Raw genomic sequence first — 8,522 nt, 5'->3', positions numbered from 1 at the left:
ACGAGGAAAATACTGATGATATCTTTCCGTGTCACCTGACAAGGAGATGGAAAAAAAGAAGCAAGCGAATAAATAGAAGAATTAAAACATGGCGTGTGAAATTAGTTCACGTGCTTGTAGGTTGTGCGACGAATTAGCAACTCGCTCAAGCCAACACCCTTCTCAACGAACAATTCTTTTGAACCTTCAATCGAAAGCTCCAGCTCCCTTCAGGAGCTTTCGTGAATGTTAAGTTGTGCAGAACACACTATACTGGAACAGGAACACGCCCTTTTATAGAGAACAGGAACGTGTTTGCAAAGAAAAGTTGGAGAAAATTTTGCGCATGTAAACGAGGCCTACTTTTCCGCAAGAATAGGGGTTCCAAAGAGGTACACAAACCAACAGCACAAAATTTGCAGCACGTTAAAATTGTGAAATGTCTTTAAAATGTAACGTTAACTGGCAAATGCCCTACGCTGAAAAGTTTTTGCATGCGTGTTTTATTACGATTAGCATTCTTAGTGCACTTGACTCACTTTCCGGTATTTATCTATATTATATCTAAAAAGGCGATAAGCACGCTTTGCCTACTACAAACATATTGAGTCTGTCATCGTCATCATCATCGGTTCATCGTCATCTGTCTGTCTGCCTGCCTAATGCCCGTGCCTGTCTCTCTGTGACCTGGTTACCTGTTTTGTCTACTAGCTTGCGCTACTAGGTATGTCGTCATGGTCATAATGATGTCGGGGTTGTTCCATCGTCATCGTTCGGGCTTCATCGGGTTCTCGTTACAGCGTTGTCGTGATTGTCGTTCTGCCATTGTCGTCGTGGTGCCGTCGTTCCTAATACATCATTCCTTCTTCATCATTTCATCGTATATATGCTGTCGCCATTCCATGATTATGACGCCGTTGTCATGCCATTGTCGTCATTACGTCGTCGTCATACGATCGTAATCACGCAGTCGTCAATATCATGCAGTCGTCCTCACGCCATCGCCATCATACGCTAGTCGTCATACCACCGTCGTGCCGCTGTCCTGGTTATACCAGGCTCGTCATTTCATAATCGTCATCTCATCGTCGTCAAGCCGTCTTCCTCATACCACCGTCGTCGTTCCAGCGAAATCATTCCTTCTTCGTCGATTCTTCGTCGTCACTGTGTCGTCGCTACAGAGTCCTCGTTATGACGTCACTGTCGTGAGCCACATCGTAAAGGTGTATTCAGGAATACGGTTTCGCTTCATTGGTTGAACGTTAATCGCTATAACATCGACAGTCATCGTCATATAGGTTCTGCAGGGATTTTTTTTTTCCACGAGGGAGGAAAGGTGCTCAATAATCTCGATTATGTGGCCACAATTAAACTGTGCGCAATTTGGTTTCGAGATGAGACGTACAGTGGCTGAATTATAGAAACGAGAAGAAATACCTAGATGCCGGGAACCTAGAGGTTTATAGGCTTGGGCTTGCTCATGGGCTTGCTTCACGGCTTATAGGCTTGGGCTCATGGGCTTGCATCACGGTTTTTAGGCTTGGGCTCATGGACTTGCTTCACGGCTTATAGGCTTGGGCTCATGGGCTTGCTTCACGGGCGGTACGCTGGACATGCAGCTCCACATCGTGAAGCAGTTACATTCTCGACCTATCAAAGTGAGCGCCTTGCTGGAGCTTGTGGTCACGTAACATTAAAAAAAGAACATCTTGTGCATGCTGTTTGTGTGTCATCACGATGACTACTGCCTAAATCCTAGCTCTTCCCTTTCAGAGAGAAAGGACGATGACACACAGGAGAGCAGCAAGTGAGTCTTTCGTAACCTTTTTTCAAGGAAACACGCATTCTCTGCATTTAATAAGCAGCCGCGGAGGTATTGAACTACAGTGGAAGCTTCAGCGGAAAGCCGCCTATCTTTTACTTATATAAATACACGCGAAACTGAAAAATGATCCGATCAACGAGCCGCTGAACAATTTGAATGAAATTTACTGAACTTGGGGCATAAATATAAGTAGTACTCCCGTAAGAATTATCTTCATCATGGCTTCGGGCATTTGTGTGAAATTGTAGGACCTCGGTTAACCTTAAAAAAAAAGAAGAAAGATTTTTCGAAACTTTCATTGAACTTCCAATTCCTTGATTAGTTCCGCAGGATGGATCAGCTATGGACCCACTAAATCTGGAGCAGAGACGAATACAACAATTCCATAAACTGCATCAGTTACGGCTTCTGAAGCGTTCCAATTGTCAACGCAGTCATCATTTCATCATTTACGAGATTTTCCCAAAAGCTATCACCCGACGTTATCGATATAGTGCAGCACTGTGTATAAACTGTCGGTTTTGTACATTTGAGGTGTGCCAGTAGATGCAGGTTACAAGTTGTGATATCACTTTTTATAATTATCTAGTGAAGAGTTGTAATCTTAACGCTTTCTTTCAGCAATATTATAAAGTCGAAGTTTCGCCCGAAAGGCGAAGCATCAATTGCGATAGCAAATTAGTACACAGCTATACGAAGTAAAGATAGCAGTTTTAACGACCGCATAAACTTGTAAACATTCACTTACTAAATTAACAAGCACGGTGTCAGGGCGCACAAGCAAACACGAAAACATCGCACTCGCTGAGCGAGGACAGTTGCTGTCAAAACGCTGGTGTTACTAATTCCGGCAGCAACAGCGAGCGAAGTCACCTTCGTGCGGTCTGTGGCTTCAACGCAAGGGCGGCGAGAACACAGAGCGCATAAACGTATGAGCTCTTTGCAGATTTGCGGATTTTTCGGGTATTTATGTGTTACTACGAGAACTAACCCTGGGAGTGTTAGCCAGCGCCACCACCTACAAACCTTGGCGGTGGAAGTGGAACATCCTTTCTGCCGCAGGCGGCACGAGTACGTGATCTTTTCGGGGGAAGGCAACTGCTCAGTAATACCACATGTGCTACCTGAAGGCAACAATGCTGCTGGATTCGAGATCCTCATTATGTAATGAACGATGAGAGGCCCAATTTTTTAAACAATATCATAAGAAGCCAACGAACAAAGACAGCAGGGACAACCACAGGGAAAATTACTTACACTTAATAGCTGAATTAAAGAAATTATAAATTAATGGAAATGAAAGTGGATGAAAAAGGTAGTAATAAATACCCAAGAAAGTGGATGGGGAAACGGCGCCGCGGTAGCTCGATAGTTTAGAGCATCGCACGCGTAATTCGAAGACATGGGATTGTTCCCCACCTTCGGCAAGTTGTTTTTTCATGCACTTTCATTTCCAGTAATTCATAATATCTTTAATTCAATTATTAAGTACAAGTAACTTCGCCTGTGTTTCTCTCTGGTAACTTCTCGCTCGCAAGACTATGTGTCCGGAGCCTCACTAGAGGCAATGGACACTACACCTGTCATCAAGGCGCACCAAACGCCTAAGGAGCGGCGAGGCTCCCTCGAACGCTTCAGAAAGGGCAAAACCCCGATTACAGGGCCTCGCAAGAGCTCTGTAATCTAAGGCATCACTACGGTTTCCGTACACACAGGACCTATTTAGTTCCAATATGGATACACAAATTATTCAATGGAACGTCAGAGGTCTCCTTAGAAACCTTGCTGATGTGCAAGTACTCATCCACAAACACAATCCAAAAGTGCTGTGTTTAAAGGAAACACACTTAAAACCAAAATACGCAAACTTTCTTCGACTGTATGTTACTTTTCGCAAAGATCGCGCTGATGCAATCGCATCATCGGGCGGTGTTGCAATTGTAATTCAACAAAGCATAGCGTGTCAACGTTTACAGTACGAACGGCTCTTGAAGCAGTGGCGGTTCGAGTTGTTCTGCTAAACAAACTTATCACTACTTGCTCGCTTTATATACCCCCACATTACAAACTAAGCAAACATGAATTTCAGTCCTTTATAGATGAATTGCCAGAACCCTATGTTGTTCTTAGCGATTTCAATGCACACAACTACCTGTGGCGCGACCCTCGTATAGATGCGCGAGGACGCCTTGTTGAACAGTTCCTTTTTTCATCTGGTGCATGCCTGTTGAATAAGAAGCAACCCACATATTACTCTCTTGGAAACAGAACCTTTTCTTCAATAGATCTTAGCTTAATTTCCCCGTCTATACTGCCTGAACTTGAATGGGAAGTTACCAACAACCCTTACGGCAGCGACCACTTCCCCGTACTGCTAAGAACATCTAAAGAAAACGAATATCCACCACAGGCTCCTAGGTGGATGGTCGATACAGCTGATTGGGAGAAATTTCGAACTCTTACTAGTATCTCATGGACTGATATGTGTTCTTTAGAAATTGATGGTGCTGTGGAGTACTTTACAGCATTCATTATAGATGCTGCATCTAAATGCATATCTGAAGTAAGTGGCTTGGCATGCAAACGGCGCGTCCCGTGGTGAAACTACGAATGTAGGATCGCTCGTAAGAAACAAAACAAAGCGTGGGGGTTGCTACGCGCCTTCCCCACTTCGGCGAATCTTATTAACATTAAAGAAGTAAAATCCGAAGGCAGGAGAATGCGCCGACAGGCCAGAAGAGAGAGTTGGCAGAAGTTTTTATCGGGTATCAACTCGTATACAGATGAGGCCAAAGTCTGGAACAGGGTTAATAGGATAAGAGGGCGACTAACATACTCCCTCCCATTGGTAAACACACAAGGCGATACCCTGCAAGACCAGGCAGATTCACTTGGGGAGCATTTGTAGAGATTGTCAAGTTCAACCAATTATTCACAATCTTTTCTCAAATATAAACAAATAGCCGAACGTAAGCCATTCGCAAGAAAAAGTTGAGAGAATGAGCCTTACGACCATCCTTTCAGTATTGTCGAGTTCAGAGATGCCTTCAGCGCATGCAAGACCTCTACACCGGGATCTGACAGAATAATGTATGAAAGGATCAAAAACTTACACAATGACACCTAAGGTACACTACTCGCACTTTTCAACACCATTTGGGCTGTAGGATACCTTCCAAGTGCATGGAAAGAAGCCATTGTGGTCCCTGCTTTGAAACAAGGCAAAGATCCTTCCTCAGTGGCAAGCTACCGCCCGATAGCCCTCAGAAGTTTCCTTTGTAAGGTATTTGAAAAAAATGATTAATCGGCGACTTATTCACTTCCTTGAACTGAGCAAAATGCTTGATCCCTATCAGTGTGGCTTCAGAGAAGGGCGATCCACAACTGATCGCCTTGTACGTATTGAAGGAAATATCCGGGACGAATTTGTACACAAACAGTTTTTCTTATCCATATTCCTCGATATGGAGAAAGCGTACGACACAACGTGGCGTTACGGAATCTTAAGATACTTGTCAGAAATGGGCATCCATGGTTATATGCTAAACCTAATAGAAAGCTATCTGTCCAATCGTGCCTTCCGGGTAAAAGTCGGCAATGTACTTTCGCATCCTTTTACGCAATAAACGGGTGTACCCCAAGGAGGCGTGCTCAGCTGCACGCTCTTTATCGTGAAGATGAACACGCTTCGTGCTTCATTACCAGCGGCCATCTTTTATTCCGTCTACGCGGACGACATTCAAATAGCTTTCAAATCATGTAACCTCGCAGTGTGCGAGAGACAGGTACAACATGGCCTGAACAAAGTGTCGAAGTGGGCAGACAAAATGGATTTAAGATCAATCCTAACAAAAGTTCTTGTGTTCTTTTTACAGGAAAGAGAGGTCTGATCCCAGATCCTTGCTTAGAACTGTGTGGACAACAGATACCTGTAAACAAAGAACACGAATTTTTAGGTGTTATACTTGACTACAGACTCACTTTCGTCCCACACATTAAACTTCTTAAAGAAAAATGTCTAAAAACAATGAACATAATGAAACTTCTATCCTAGACTACGTGGGGTAGTGACAGGAAGTGCTTAATGAATCTCTATAACAGCCTCATTCGATCACGATTGGACTATGGTGCCGTGATTTATCACTCTGCCGCCCCGAGCCCGCTAAAGATACTAGACCCAGTCACCATCTAGGAATCCGACTGGCCACTGGCGCTTTCAGAACAAGTCTCACACAAAGTTTATATGTAGAATCAAATGAGTGGTCACTTCATCTGCAGAGAACTCACATCAGCCAAACATATTTTCTGAAAGTCCACTCTAACCATCTCGCTGAAACGTGGGAGGCTGCGATCTCCAAGCCGGACCTGGTCGACCAGCGCGAACTAGTCGCCCGGGCCCGGAGGGCGATCCAAGCCAGAGGGTTTCTGGAATAAGGGAACCTCCCACCTCGACTAACAAGTCACGACTTCAAATAAAGGTTTCATTCTCTCTCTCTCCACTCTAATCCTCAACATCCTCAATACCATTAACGATATGACATATGCTACACTCTTTCGTAATCGTCCCTCCGTAAGACAACCTTTCTCGCTGTGTGTGAGGGAGCTTAGTGCTGAAATGGATGTCCCAATCCTTAAATATCGCCTAATACCTCCAGCTAAGCTGCTACATCCTTGGGAGTGGCAGATGATACAATGCGATTTAACTTTCATGCAAGTTATAAAGCACGCTCCAGAGATTGAAATCCAAATGCATTTCCGGGAACTCCAGTACAAACACTCCTGCACAGAGTTCTACACAGACGCATCGAAGTCACACGATGGGGTGTCCTATGCAGCCGTCGGTCCATCCTTCTCGGAAACCGATGTACTGCATCCGGAAACTAGCATCTTTACGGCTGAGGCTCATGCACTGTTGTCGCCTGTAAAGCATATAAAGAAATCAAAACTCCAGAAATCAGTTATATATACGGACTCCCTTAGTGTTGTGAAGGCCTTGATGTCATTCTGTAACCACAAAAATCCGGTAATTAATGAACTCTACTCCGTCCTGTGTAAAGCATATATATCTAACCAACATGTGATTATATGCTGGGTGCCTGGACATAGGAGCATCGAGGGTAACGTTCTAGTGGACCAGATGGCCACATCAATTTTATTGCATGCAGTTAATCGTACTGCTTCGGTCCCTGTGACAGACCGAAAGCATTTATTAAGAAGGAAACTGCGAAACCACTGGCAACGTATGCGGGATGCAGAAGTAAATAACAAACTGCACGTGATAAAGCCACAGTTACGTTCTTGGCCCTCCGTAACAAAATCACGGCGAACAGATGTCCTATTCTGTCGCCTCAGAATAGAACACACATTTGGCACGCATAACTTTTTACTCACTGAAAATGAACCTCCAACCTGCGGTAGATGCGGGGAGAGGCTGACCGTCCTCCACGTCCTTCTGGAGTGTCGAGCAGCCGAATCTGAGAGAAAGAAACATTTTCCCCTAGCATACCGGCAGCACATCCCCCTTCATCCTGTAATGTTACTCGGCCCAGAACCGCTATTTGACACCAACGCAGTCCTAAGTTACTCAAGCTTGAGGATTTCTTGGCCGAAGAACGAATGCCATCGTCGTTTTAACATACACCACATGAAATAGACACAATATGGAAATCAAAAAGCCACGAACTTCAAGTACTGCTTGAATACCGCTGCCGATTTAAACAAACCTTACAGCAGACTAGACTATGGATGTTGAGAAAGCTAAGCATAATTGTTTGAATATGTTTTCTTTTTTAAACTAAAAGCAAGATATCGAAGTTGTGATGTTGCACAGGAGTTTCCAACTCTGTGTTAATCCGTTCGCATTCCATGGGTACTCCATGCATTTCCCTGGGGCTAACTATATATATATATATATATATATATGTATGTATTATGGCAAAGAAGCCCGACACGGCTGTGGACAACGCGACCGACGCGGACGAGAAGACGCAACAGGAGCTCTGCACGGCGCACTTCTTCTTCCCTACAACTTCCCCCCTCGCTGAAGACGGAGCCGCACAGGAGGCCTAAGGCGTCGTGAGGACAAAGGGCTCGTGATACGGCTTGCGCCGATCTACGTGCACAGTTTCACGGCCTCGGCGACGCAGGTCCGTAGGGGGCGTCAGAGGTACGATGACGTAGTTCACCGGAGAAGTTTGCTGTCGAACCCGGTAAGGCCCCTGATATCGATATACAAACTTGGAGGAGACACCTGGTGTCGAAGTAGGAGGCACGCACAGCCAAACGAGAGCGTCAGGCGAAAACTGGTGGTGAGTGCGCCCGTCTTGTAAGGGAGCGAGCTAGTTACCGACATTCTTCTGCATACCCGGTGGCTTCGGAAACCGGTTCGGGACGGTAAGGAAGAATAGTGTCAATGGGAAATGATGGTGTGCGGCCATATATAAGAAAGAAGGGAGAAAATCCCGTCGTTGACTGGGGTGCCGGAGCATACGGAGGACTGGGGAGCAGATGGTGGTAAGCTCGGGACACTTGCGGTGGTCATGATGGCAGGGAGAGTCCGGCTGCGCAATTCCAGGATTACAGGAGACCCAGCAAACCTCCAGCAATTATGGCAAAGAAGCCCGACACGGCTGTGGACAACGCGAAGGACGCGGACAAAAAGACGCAACAGCGTAGGCTTAGCCAGTCACACCAGGAACAGCGTCTAGCCCGAGCCCCA

The 8,522-nt window shown here is 45.4% G+C and overlaps 1 protein-coding gene across 1 annotated transcript in view; it reads left to right on the top strand.

Annotated features, from left to right (window-relative positions):
* Nucleotides 1–1,757: 1,757 nt before the first annotated feature.
* Nucleotides 1,758–8,522, top strand: part of LOC129384112 (uncharacterized) — a 92,316-nt gene continuing 85,551 nt past the window's right edge. The window contains exon 1 of the mRNA XM_055069252.2: nucleotides 1,758–1,786. The gene's annotated coding sequence lies outside the window, so the exon portion shown is untranslated. The remainder of the gene's footprint in view (nucleotides 1,787–8,522) is intronic.

The sequence above is a fragment of the Dermacentor andersoni genome, chromosome 9, assembly GCF_023375885.2.
Source record: "Dermacentor andersoni chromosome 9, qqDerAnde1_hic_scaffold, whole genome shotgun sequence".
Classification (NCBI taxonomy): domain Eukaryota; kingdom Metazoa; phylum Arthropoda; class Arachnida; order Ixodida; family Ixodidae; genus Dermacentor; species Dermacentor andersoni.
This window is presented reverse-complemented; position numbering and strand designations above follow the sequence as displayed.